This window comes from Muntiacus reevesi, chromosome 3 (genome assembly GCF_963930625.1).
Source record: "Muntiacus reevesi chromosome 3, mMunRee1.1, whole genome shotgun sequence".
Taxonomy (NCBI): Eukaryota; Metazoa; Chordata; class Mammalia; order Artiodactyla; family Cervidae; genus Muntiacus; species Muntiacus reevesi.
Window position 1 is genome coordinate 231,643,088 of NC_089251.1, and position 12,834 is coordinate 231,655,921.

Consider the following 12,834-nt stretch of genomic DNA (forward strand, 5'->3'; position numbering starts at 1 on the left):
GCAGGGACTCCAAGACTTGGAGGTAATTCTCCTAGAAATATAAAAGTTCCCTTTGGATAATTAACCACTGCCACAGGAAACTGGAAGAACCTAGAAATCTGAGTTTCCAGGACAACATCAGTCTATTGCAGGAGTTGTGGAAACAAAGCCCTTCTCCCAGCATGCTCTTCACTGAAAACTGAAGTCAGTAGCCTGTGGGGATGAATCAATGGATCGGTGGGAAACCAGAAAGATAAGACAAACACTGAGAAACAAGATGCAATTACTGTCTAAGCTAATGTCTAAACTAACCTTGGGCAACAGATACTGATGTTTGAATGAACCTTGCAAACAATTTTTCTCACAAGTTTCAAGTGTAAAATGGTGGACTTATTATCTGAATATTTGCTTGCTTAAGATTCCTGCTTTATGATTCTATTTCTGAGTAACTGTGCTCTAATTGCTTTCTCATCCCTCTTTTGTTCAAAGTCCACCTTAAGTGTTACCTCTTTTCTCAGTGATTGCCTTCTCTGAATTCTCATTTTTTATAGCATTTAAATATGAATCAAATACTTCATTCTACTTTAATATTGTCATAATTATTTGGAGACACCAATAGATTATGTTATCACCAGACAAAAGGCAAATGAATGTTTAGTAAATCACATACCTAGGACTCTGAATCATTTAGTATAAGAATGAAACTTTAAGACTGATGTGTCTTATTTCATGACCTATATTACAAATGTTTTCTGGCTTCTCTCCATAGGTTTTCAAAGAGAGTCATATGTTGGATGACTCTGGTTAACAACCAGATTCAACCTTTCCACCAGAGAAATTACTTTTTTTATCATTTAAACATAAGGTTTTGTATTTTTTTTTTTTTAATGAGTCTTCTGCTCAGAACAAAACAAACAAAACCCTCCAGAAGCAATCACCTATACCTTTTTTAGTAGTTTCGACTGGTATTTATTTCTATATTCCTATTCAATAAATGGGTAGTGCTATTTAAAAATTTTCAGTTTTAAACATCTTACCAGTCAGGGTCCAGTATGGAGACAGAAATTATACAGACTGCTTCAGCAGAAAAAATTAAACAATTATTTTTTGTTGTCGTTTAGTCTCTAAGTCATGTTAGTCAGGAATAAAGAATTTTTAGCTAGATAGCTGCAAAAGCAAAAAAGAAAATTAAGTTATCAAAGAGGTTGTGACTAAAAAAAAAGCAGCTACAAACTCTGTCTATGGGAACAAAGAGAGGGGCTGGAATTGCTAGAAGTTTGGAAGAGAGACCTCAAAAGGTTAGGACCATGATCTTAAAGGAAGAGATGCCAGCTGACTGGTGGGCCTTGGAATATGACTGGTTTTGTAAGTGAGGCTAAAGCAACAAACTGGATTCAACTGGCTGATGATATGCTGTTGCTAAGGTGAAGAATATTATTATTTATTGTCTTCCTGCTATGTAAGAGGAAGATGTAGCTCTCTTTCATTCTCTACCTCTCCATCCTTTTGCCTACTTTCTGACAGTCCTTTCAACTCCCTTCTCCCCGTATGTAGCACATACACAGTATAGTTTATCATTATCTTGGTTTAATCCAGAATTTTAGTGTTTACATTACTCAATCTATGTAAATATATTCACAGCTGAGTTGCATAATGGACTATGAATTACGTATGAGTGCAGACTTTATATTCCTCGGAGTTAATAATTTCTTGGTGTTTTGTCTGTTTATTTGCTTTTCAGTGCACTGCTTGCTAATGCACTCGCAGTAGACAAGCTCGTGAGGCAATACAAATTTTCCTTCAATGCACCGCCATGAATCCCCCCATTCCATCTGATCTGGTTGCTCCCTCATCTGCAGCACCACTGTCCTCCTAGTACCTTTTATCAGCACTGTCACCTCTCAGTGTGATTCTGCTTTTTGTATGTGGAAAGTGTGAAAGTTGCTCAGTTGTGTCTAACTCTTGGCAACCCATTGGACTATACAGTCCATGGAATTCTCCAGGCCAGAATACTGGAGTGGATAACCCTTCCCTTCTCTAGGGAAACTTCCCAACCTAGGGATCGAACCCAGGTCTCCCAAATTGCAGACGGATTCTTTACCATCTGAGTCACTAGACTACCTCTTTTTATGTGGACCAGGTTTTTATTCCTTTTGGTTGGATGATTTCCTTATTTCTAATGGACCACATTCTCAATATGTCCTTAGAAAAGGAACATGGAAGTAAAAGTTTTGAGAATATAAATATCTGAAAAATGTATTTAATTAACCCCTGAAATTAATTTTCAGCTTGGCTAGGTTTAGAATTTAGCAGGTCATTTTCTCTTTGAATTTTGGAAGTATTTCTCATAATCTTCAAATTTTCAGTAAGCCTATTGAATAGTACTATTTAGATTCTTGATTTTTGCATGTGATCTGTTTATCTCCTCTGAGGGCTTCTGGCATTTTGGTCTGGTACTACATTCTGAAATTCCATGATGATATGAGCTGAGGTGGTTTTCTTCCCACTCCCTCTTGCTAAGTCTTCAGTGGACCTTTCAATATGGAAATTAATGGCTTTTAGTCCTGAATATTTTTATTATATTATTTCTCTGGTAACTATAGTTCTCTGTTTTATTTGTTTCTACCTCCTGGAACTCCTACTGTTCACATATCAAACCTCCTAAAACAATTATGTAATTTTCTCCTATTTTTTAAATCTGTCATTTTAGTCTTGCTATTGGGAGGTATGTTCCACTTAATCTTTCAATTTTCTATTTCTTTTCAAACATTTTATTGTTATTTTTAATTTTCAAGGGTTTTTTGGTATCGTTTTATGAATGTTACTTTTATGTCTGTGTAACATCTTTCATGGATTCTTAAAATGTTTCTATAGCTCATCAGTCAGTTCAGTTTAGTCATTCAGTTGTGTCCAACTCTTGGCAACCCCATGGACTGCAGCATGCCAGGCTTTCCCTGACCATCACCAACCCCTGGAGCTTGCTCAAACTCATGTCCATCAAGTTGATGATGTCATCCAACTGTCTCATCCTCTGTCGTCCCCTTCTCCTCCTGCCTTCAGTCTTTCCCAGCATCAGGGTCTTTTCAAATGAGTCAGTTCTTCACATCAGGTGGCCAAAATACTGGCACTTCCCCTTCAGTATCAGTCCTTACAATGAATATTCACGACTGATTTCCTTTAGGATGGACTGTTTAGATCTTGCAGTCTAAGGGACTCTCAAGAGTCTTCTCCAACACCACAGCTCAAAAGCATCAATTCTTCAGAGCTCAGCCTTCTTTTAGGTCCAACTCTCACATCCACACATGACTACTGGAAAAACCACAGCTTAGACTAGATGGATGTTTGTCAGCAAAGTAATGTCTCTGCTTTTTAATATGCTGGCTAGGTTTGTCATAGCTTTTCTTCAAGGAGCAAGCATCTTTTAATTCATGGCTACAGTCACCATGTGCAATGATTTTGGAGCCCCAAAAGTCTGTCACTGGTTTCATTTTTTCCGCATCTATTTGCCATGAAGTGATGGTATCAGTTGCCATGATCTTAGTTTTCTGAATGTTGAGTTTTAGGCAGCTTTTTTACTCTCCCCTTTCACTTTCATTAAGAGGCTCTTTAGTTCTTCTTTGCTTTCTGCCATAAGGGTGGTATCATCTGCATTATCTGAGGTTATTGATATTTCTCCCAGCAATCTTTATTCCAGCTTGTGCTTCATCCAGCCCTGCATTTAGCATGATGTATTCTTCATAGTAGTTGAATAAGCAGGGTAACAATATACAGCCTTGACGTAATCCTTTCCCAATTTGAAATCAGTCTGTTGTTCCATGTCTGGTTCTAACTGTTGCTCTTGACCTGCATAAAGATTCCTCAGGAGCAAGGTAAGGTGGTCTAGTATTCTCATCTCTTGAAGAATTTTCCATAGTTTGTTGTGATCCACACAGGCAAAGACTTTGGTGCAGTCAATAAAGCAAAAGTAGATGTTTTTCTGGAACTCTCTTGCTTTCTCTATGATCCAACAGATGTTGGCAATTTGATCTGTAGCTCATAATCTTATGCCTTTTAATATTTAAAATTTCTCTATCTACATATCTATATATCTTTTCAGTTTCTTGTTTCCTATTAGTTGCTTTTGTGTCTTTTTGGTGTGGTTTCTTTTTTTGTTTTTGTTTGTTTTAAAAGTTGTCATTAAGTGTCTGGGAACCTTTGGAGATTAGCTACTATTTAAAAACAAAGCACGTAATAGCTGATTGCTGCTGCTAAGTTGCTTCAGTCGTGTTGGACTCTGCGACTCTATGGACTGTAGCCCACCAGGTCCTCTGTCCATGGGATTCTCCAGGCAAGAATACTGGAGTGGGTTGCCATGCCCTCCTCCAGGGATCTTCCTGACCCAGGGATCAAACCCGCATCTCATGGCTCCCACACTGGTTGGGTGGGTCCTGTAGTGTTAGTACCACCTGGGAAAAATAGCTGATTAGAAGCTTTGAAATCCCCGATAGGCTTCTCTGCACTTCTTCATTCAGTCTTGTCAGTATTTAGATTTTTTGATTTTATTTTGACACAACATCTTAAATATTTGTCAAATTTACTCATAACTTTAATCAAATTGTGTGCTTATTTTCTTATTTTTCCCACCCTGTCCCTTTGAGATCACTTTGCTTTTTCCTAAGTCAGTAATTGCATTAGTTCTTTCAATAATTATCTGAATGAATATAATCATGTTTTATTCCTTATTTATTTTAGTAATGGTTCAGTTTTATACTGAATTTCAGGTTGACAATTTTTCTTAACTCTTTAAAGATATTACTGTATTATTTACTGGTGTTTTAGCTATTGAGATTTCCATTTTTATTCATTGTAAATAATACACATTTTCTAATGTTTTAAAGATTTCTTTCCTTGATCTTTGATAATGCAGCATCACCCAAATGTTACTAGGTGTGTGTGTGTGTGTGTGTGTGTGTGTGTGTGTGTGTGTGTGTGTGTATATTCATTCTTTAGGACTTATTAAATTTAAGATCAGTTTCTTTATTCTGGAAAGCTTTTATCTGTTATTTCTTCAAATATTTCTTACTTAAAATTTACAGCATTTTATTCTAGAATTAATATTAGGCTTATATTGGAGCTTCTCAGTGTGCTTTTAAAACTGCTTTTTCATATTTTTATCTCCTTATCTTTCTGTGCTATGATCCAGATAAATTTCTGAGTATAATGTTTCAATGCTCTTAATAATGTTTATTGTGATAAGTTAAAATTTAATAACATCTATATTAATTCCAAGTTCTCTAACCTATTCTTTTTCATGTTCACCTGGTTTTGTTTCATGTGCACCTGTTTTTATTTTATAGTTTTCGATTTATTAAGATGAAAGTTATAACTTATATCAGTGAGAGCACTCAGCTTATTTATTTCAGATTAGTTTTCAGACTATTACTTAAAGTTATATTCACCTGGAGTCAACTTATGATAGTAGGCTATTTTAAAGGACATATTTGGGGTTTATTTTTTCCCTTTCTCTCTCCCTTCACATTTCTCTTATTTGTGGTTTTTGAAACTTTTTTCATCTGACCTCCATGCGCCTAATACAGAACCAACACATAAGGCTCCTGTTCTTTTGTGAAGTGGGAGATAGTATGTAACATCAGTCTGGTCAAATACTTTGTTCCATTTCTGTTCAAAGGATTCTCTTTGTTCTCCCATCACTCTAAGCTCAGCTTGTTATAGCACAATCCCAGTGAAATTTGGAGAAGGAAATGGCAACCCACTCCAGTATTCTTGCCTGGAGAATCCCATGGATGGAGGAGCCTGGCGGGCTACAGTCCACAGGGTCGCAAAGAATCGGACATGACTGAGCGACTTCACTTTCACTTTCACTGATTTCAACAATCAAGTCTGACTCTTCTTCATCATGTGAGGAGCACTTCTAGTTTCCTTTGAACCCAAAGTGCCCAATTCTGATTGGTTTTGCTTACTTTTATGTCTGAAGACCAAAAGTGCTACAACTTTATGTATTTTTTCCTTTTTCTTCTTTAAAATTGTGTACCCCGGGGCTACTAGTTATAATCTAATTCTTTAGTTTATTGTTTAATATGATGAAAAGAGTAGAAATGTACCTTCAAGTATGATCTCACTGAACCTTGTGAAGAAACATTCCTATCTACCTTTTAGTGCAAACTTTCTGTGAATCCCATTGATCTCAGCGGTGAGTCACCTCACTTCCCTCACTTCACTTCACTTCAACTCTAAACACTGGAAAATATTGGTACAAACAGATGCCAGTTTTAAACTCATGACTTTATTTTCAGAAGAGAATTTGTTTCCTCTACTGAACACAAATCTCTCAAGTGACAGAGCTACACATGTCTAGAACTAGAAAAACTTCAGGATACAGACTGTTTTAATCAATATCAATAAGATTCAGTATGGCTATAGTAAGACCACTTGCATAGGTTTTAGTCTTTTGTAAAATCTCTGTAAAACCAGTGTTATTAAAAAAGCAACTAGCTTATTTTTTAGTATTAGTATGTCTTTTATATATAATTTATTCAGTGCTTACAAGTAGTTTTTATAGACCCTTTTAATTGCTAGAAGGAAATACGTCCTTAGTTCTCTTTGCCAGAGGAAATTCAGGAAGTTAGTGACTCTGCTGGAGTTAGAACCCAAGTTTGTACGATTCCTTAGTCCATGATCTTAACTATATTACTATGACTACACTGGTCCTCGTGTCATTTTGAAACCTTTTAATCTTGACAGAAAACATTATTGAAACTTTAAAAATACTGATTCATGTAATTGGGAAGTCTTGGGGTAAAACTGGCTTTGTTTAATTGCTAAATCACGTCTGACTCTTTGCAACCCCACGGACTGTAGCCCGCCAGTCTCCTCTGACCTTGGGATTTCCCAGGGAAGAATACTGGAGTGGGTTGCCATTTCCTCCTCCAGGGGATCTTCCCCACCCAAAAATCAAACTCACATCTCCTGCATTGGCAAGCAGATTCTTTACCACTGAGTCACCAGGGAAGCCCCAACTTGGTTTCAGAACCGCTGTATATAGGTTCAGACAACATCATTAAGATATGGTTTCTCCCTACTCCTGAGAGGCCTCTCCTCCACAGGTTAGCCTTGTTCTCTGGATCTGTATAGTAGCAGGATGACTACAACAGCCAAAGCTTCACATCCTCTCAGGTTCAGGACCTAAGAAATAGATATTTACTTCCCAGGAGCTCTCAACTTTTCCTTAAAAATTACCCTGATGGTAGCAAGTTGGATCCTGAGCCCACCTGTTTACAAATCACTGAGGCCAGGGGAATTGACTGGGTCGATTGGACTAAACCTAGGTAAAATGTTTGTTCCATTTCTGTAGATAAGAAATTAAACCCCACACAAAGTGAATTGTGTGTGATAGCATTAGATAGGGGATAGCATTACTGCTCCCAAATCATCAGCCTCTACCAGAAATCAGGAAGTGGTTGTTAGAGGAACACAATATTTGCATGTCCACCTCAACTGTAATTATTAGTTCAGAAGATTTTACTACTGAAACATATCATCTGTTAGCATCAAATGTCTCCTACTCCTGCAAGAGGAAATAAGATTTGCAAAATGTACTTTTGAGCTGGGAGGAATGATCAGTATTGAAAATATTCTTGGGATGATGTTGCTCTGGAAGCATAGTGTGAGGTGGTATTACTAGTCTAGTATTGTTAGTATTAATGCTTGCCTTTTATTCTCATGAAAGAAAAGAGGTGGATGCACAGCAGCGGAGAAGGAGGTGTGAGCGATGCTTAGCTTGATTGAGAAAGGTTAATTACATGTGAAATGAGGCTGGGATTCCGAGGATGTTTGCTCTAGATTTTGTGTAGTGTTATATTAACACTGAGATCCTCTTTATTCTATTAACAAAATAAACTCATTTTGTTTGGTTTTATTTTACAGTTGCTTTAATCCCACTGAACATTTATATTATTATTTAATTTTACTAAACATTTGTGGATAGTAAAATACCTATAGAATTAAGCAATTGCAGGGTATTAAAGACATCCAGTTCTTACAGAGATTTGATCTGCTAATTAGCCACACCAATTTTATGGATCATTGCATCCCACTTAAAATGTATTATTATACATTATAATCTTTCCATAATGAGCTTTTATTGAGTGCATGGGCCAACTTCAGAATGATGTACAAGAGAAACTCCCCTTCCCCCACCTAGAAAATATGTTCATAGACCTGGTAAATCACAATTAACATTCTGTTGAAAATGGTCTTCTTGGCTTACTTGGGACCACAATAGAACGTGCAAATACCTGAGGAGTGGAGAGTGAGAGTGCTCTCCAAGCAGGTTCAACAAAAAGAGAAGGCTGGAGAGGAGGAAAGCCAACATCTAATAAACTGAAGGTCAATATAAATTTATGAAGAAAACATGTGAGGGTCAAATTTTCTTTTATGATCACAGCAACATTATATAGTCTTTGTGTTTCAGCCTTTCTGTTACTTAAATGGAATAAATTAACATTTTCTAGTTTCTCAACAGGGATATTGATTTTCAGAATTAATTATTGATTTTTGAAATATATTTTCGAAACTTCAGATTTAACTACTCCTTTTTGAAAAGAATGGTCAGACTGAAATGCAACTAAGTTACTGCAGCACGCCAGGCCTCCCTGTCCATCACCAACTCCCGGAGTCCACCCAAACCCATGTCCATTGAGTCGGTGATGCCATCCAACCATCTCATCCAACCATCTCATCCAATCCTTCTCCTCCTACCCTCAATCCTTCCCAGCTTCAGGGTTTTTTCAAATGAGTCAGCTTTTCTCATCAGGTGGCCGAAGTATTGTGGTTTCAGCTTCAGCATCAGTCATTCCAATGAATATTCAGAACTGATTTTGTTTAGGATGGACTGGTTGGATCTCCTTGCAGTCCAAGGGACTCTCAAGAGTCTTCTCCAGCACCACAGTTCAAAAGCATCAATTCTTCAGCACTCAGTTTTCTTCACCATCCAACTCTCACATCCATACATGACCAATGGAAAAACTATAGCTTTGACTAGATGGACCTTTGTTGATAAAGTAATGTCTCTGCTTTTAAATATGCTGTCTAGGTTGTTCATAATTTTGCTTCCAAGAAGTAAGGGTCTTTTAATTTCATGGCTGCAATCACCATCTGCAGTGACTTTGGAGCCCCAAAAAATAAAGTCTGACACTGTTTCCACTGTTTCCCCATCTATTTCCCATGAGTTGATGGGACCGGATGCCATATCTTAGTTTTCTGAATGTTGAGCTTTAAGCCAACTTTTTCACTCTCCTCTTTCACTTTCATCAAGAGGCTTTTTAGTTCCTCTTCACTTTCTGCCATAAGGGTGGTGTTGTCTGCATATCTGAGGTTATTGATATTTCTCCCGGCAGTCTTTATTCCAGCTTGTGCTTCCTCCAGCCCAGCGTTTCTCATGATGTATTCTGCATATAAGTTAAATAAGCAGGGTGACAATATACAGCCTTGACGTACTGACCAGTTTGGACAAAATGCTCACTAACTTGGCCAAATTTTAGTCAGGTTTTCTTTTTCCAGAGGACCCTGAACTTTGCCCCACACTTGAGCACAGGAACATTGGAAAGCTCCCTCCTTAATGGCCCCTCCAGAGAATCAGCTGATTTCCAGGAAAGACCTTCCCTGTGCTCACTCAGTCGTGTCTGACTCTTTGTGACCCCATGGACTGTAGTTCACCAGGCTCCTCTGTCCATGGGATTCTCCAGGCAACAATACTGGAGTGGGTTGCTGTTTCCTACTCCAGGGGACCTTCCCAACCCAGGGATCAAAACCGCATCTCTTATGTCTGTTTATTGAGTTTCCCTCCTAGCTCAGTCAATAAAGAATCTGCCTGCAATGCAGGAGACCTTGGTTCGATTCCTGGGTTAGGAAGATCCCCTGAAGAAGGAAATGGCAAACCACTCCAGTATTCTTGCCTGGAGAATCCCATGGACAGAGGAGCCTGGCAGGCTGCAGTCTATGGGGTCGCAAGAGTCGGACACGACGTAGTGGCTAAACCACCACCATTAGCGCCATGAGCCAATCAGCTGTTTAGGCTCCTGGCTGGTCCCACACCCTAATACCAGGTGTAGTCCTTCCTGGCCCTTCCTGGCCTTGTTTACTTCTTCTTACAAAAGCAAAGTTATCTACTGCCTGACCTTTGAGACTCTCACAGAGTTAATGATGCGAGCATTTTCTCTATTGCAATTCATGGTCCTGGGGCAGAAGATAGATGGGCACCTAGGGCAAACAGTAGGAGTTCCTTTCTCATGGACCTATACTTCAAGAGGCCAAAACGCAGCAGCTGCGATGGACTGCGCAGAAGCGGAAATGGTATGGACCTAACAGAAGCAGAAGATATTAAGAAGCGGTGGCAAGAATACACAGAAGAACTGTACGAAAAAGATCTTCACGACTCAGGTGGTGTGATCACGATGGTGTGATCACTCACCTAGAGCCAGACATCCTGGAATGTGAAGTCAAGTGGGCCTTAGGAAGCATCACTACCAACAAAGCTAGTGGAGGTGATGGAATTCCAGTTGAGCTATTTCAAATTCTGAAAGATGATGCTGTGAAAGTGCTGCACTCAATATGCCAGCAAATTTGGAAAACTCAGCAGTGGCCACAGGACTGGAAAAAGTCAGTTTTCATTCCAATCCCTAAGAAAGGCAATGCCAAAGAATGCTCGAACTACCACACAGTTACACTCATCTCACATGCTAGTAAAGTACGGCTCAAAATTCTCCAAGCCAGGCTTTAGCAATATGTGAACCATGAACTTCCAGATGTTCAAGATGGTTTTAGAAAAGGCAGATGAACCAGAGATCAAATTGCCAACATCTGCTGGATCATAGAAAAAGCAAGATGTTTCCAGAAAAACATATATTTCTACTTAACTATGTCAAAGTCTTTGTGGATCACAATAAACTGTGGAAAATTCTGAAAGAGATGGGAATACCAGACCATCTGACGTGTCTCTTGAGAAACCTGTATGCAGGTCGGGAAGCAATAGTTAGAACTGAACATGGAACAACAGACTGGTTCCAAATAGGAAAAAGAGTACGTCAAGGCTGTATATTGTCACCCTGCTTATTTAACTTATATGCAGAATACATCATGAGAAACGCTGGGCTGGAAGAAGCACAAGCTGGAATAAAGACTGCCGGGAGAAATATCAATAACCTCAGATATGCAGACAACACCACCCTTATGGCAGAAAGTGAAGAGGAACTAAAAAGCCTCTTGATGAAAGTGAAAGAGGAGAGTGAAAAAGCTGGCTTAAAGCTCAACATTCAGAAAACTAAGATCATGGCATCAGGTCCCATCACTTCATGGGAAATAGATGGGGAAGCAGTGGAAACAGTGGCTGACTTTATTTTTTGGGGCTCCCAAATCACTGCAGATGGTGATTGCAGCCATGAAATTAAAAGACCCTTACTTCTTGGAAGGAAAGTTATGACCAACCTAGACAGCGTATTTAAAAACAGAGACATTGCTTTATCAACAAAGGTCCATCTAGTCAAGGCTATGGTTTTTTCAGTGGTCATGTATGGATGTGAGAGTTGCACTATAAAGAAAACTGAGTGCTGAAGAATTGATGCTTTTGAACTGTAGTGTTGGAGAAGACTCTTCAGAGTCCCTTGGATTGCAAGGAGATCCAACCAGTCCATCCTAAAGGAAATCAGTCCTGGGTGTTCATTGGAATGACTGATGCTGAAGCTGAAACTATAATACTTTGGACACCTCATGTGATGAGTTGACTCATTGGAAAGACCCTGATGCTGGGAGGGATTGGGGGCAGGAGGAGAAGGGGATGACAGAGGATGAGATGGCTGGATGGCATCACCGACTCAATGGACATGGGTTTGGGTAGACTCTGGGAGTTGGTGATGACAGGGAGGCCTGGCATGCTGTGATTCATGGGGTTCGCAAAGAGTCAGACACAACTGAGAGACTGAACTGAACTGATACTTCAAGAGGAAAACAGTGGAACAGTCAAGGGAGGAGGCTGAGCCCTGCCCAGATAGGCAATAAGAGACCATACATCTCTCATTGTCAAAGTCAGGAGATTTCCCTGACTACACATGTTCAGAAAAACTCTTTAGAGGTCAGAAGGGAAGTGCTGCTAAATGATGCTAACTACCCTCAGGCCTCTTTAGTTAAATCCATCTTGCCTAAGAAATGCATATACACACGTAGGAGAATCCTGAGAGATACCAAATATAGACTCTGAACCAGACAAATCAAAATGATTGGCCAAAGGAAATCCAGAAGAAATGCCCCATATAAGTGATTTAAACTGCCACAGGTTGTGTCCCTCTGCGTCCACTCATGCGTGTATCCACATGTGCTATACTCGTTTTTCCTCCTGAACACTTTACTTGTTTCATTACTTTCTGTTTTTGTGGAAATTCTTTTCTGCAAAGCCAAAGAGCCAGGGCCTTGTCTAATCTAGGATTTGGTGCTCTTACTGCCATGACCCCACCTCAACCTGCTTCAAGCGACTGTGAGTTGCATCTATGCTAGATCAGTCCCTCTTCCCTTTTCACAATCATCCCTTTCCCCTGTTGCAATGTATGTTGTGGTGTGTATGTACTCAGTCATGTCCAACTCTTTGCAACCCCCTGAACTGTAGCCCGCCAGGCTCCTCTGTCCATGGGATTCTCCAGGTAAAAATACTGCAGTGGGTTGCCATTTCCTCTTCCACGTGAACTTCCCTAGTCAGGGATCAAACCTACATCTCCTGCATTGACAGACAGATTCCTTACCACTGTGCCACCTGGGAAGACCCCATTGTGATAGTTCTTTTGAGTAATTTCTTTCCTTACCTACATCCAG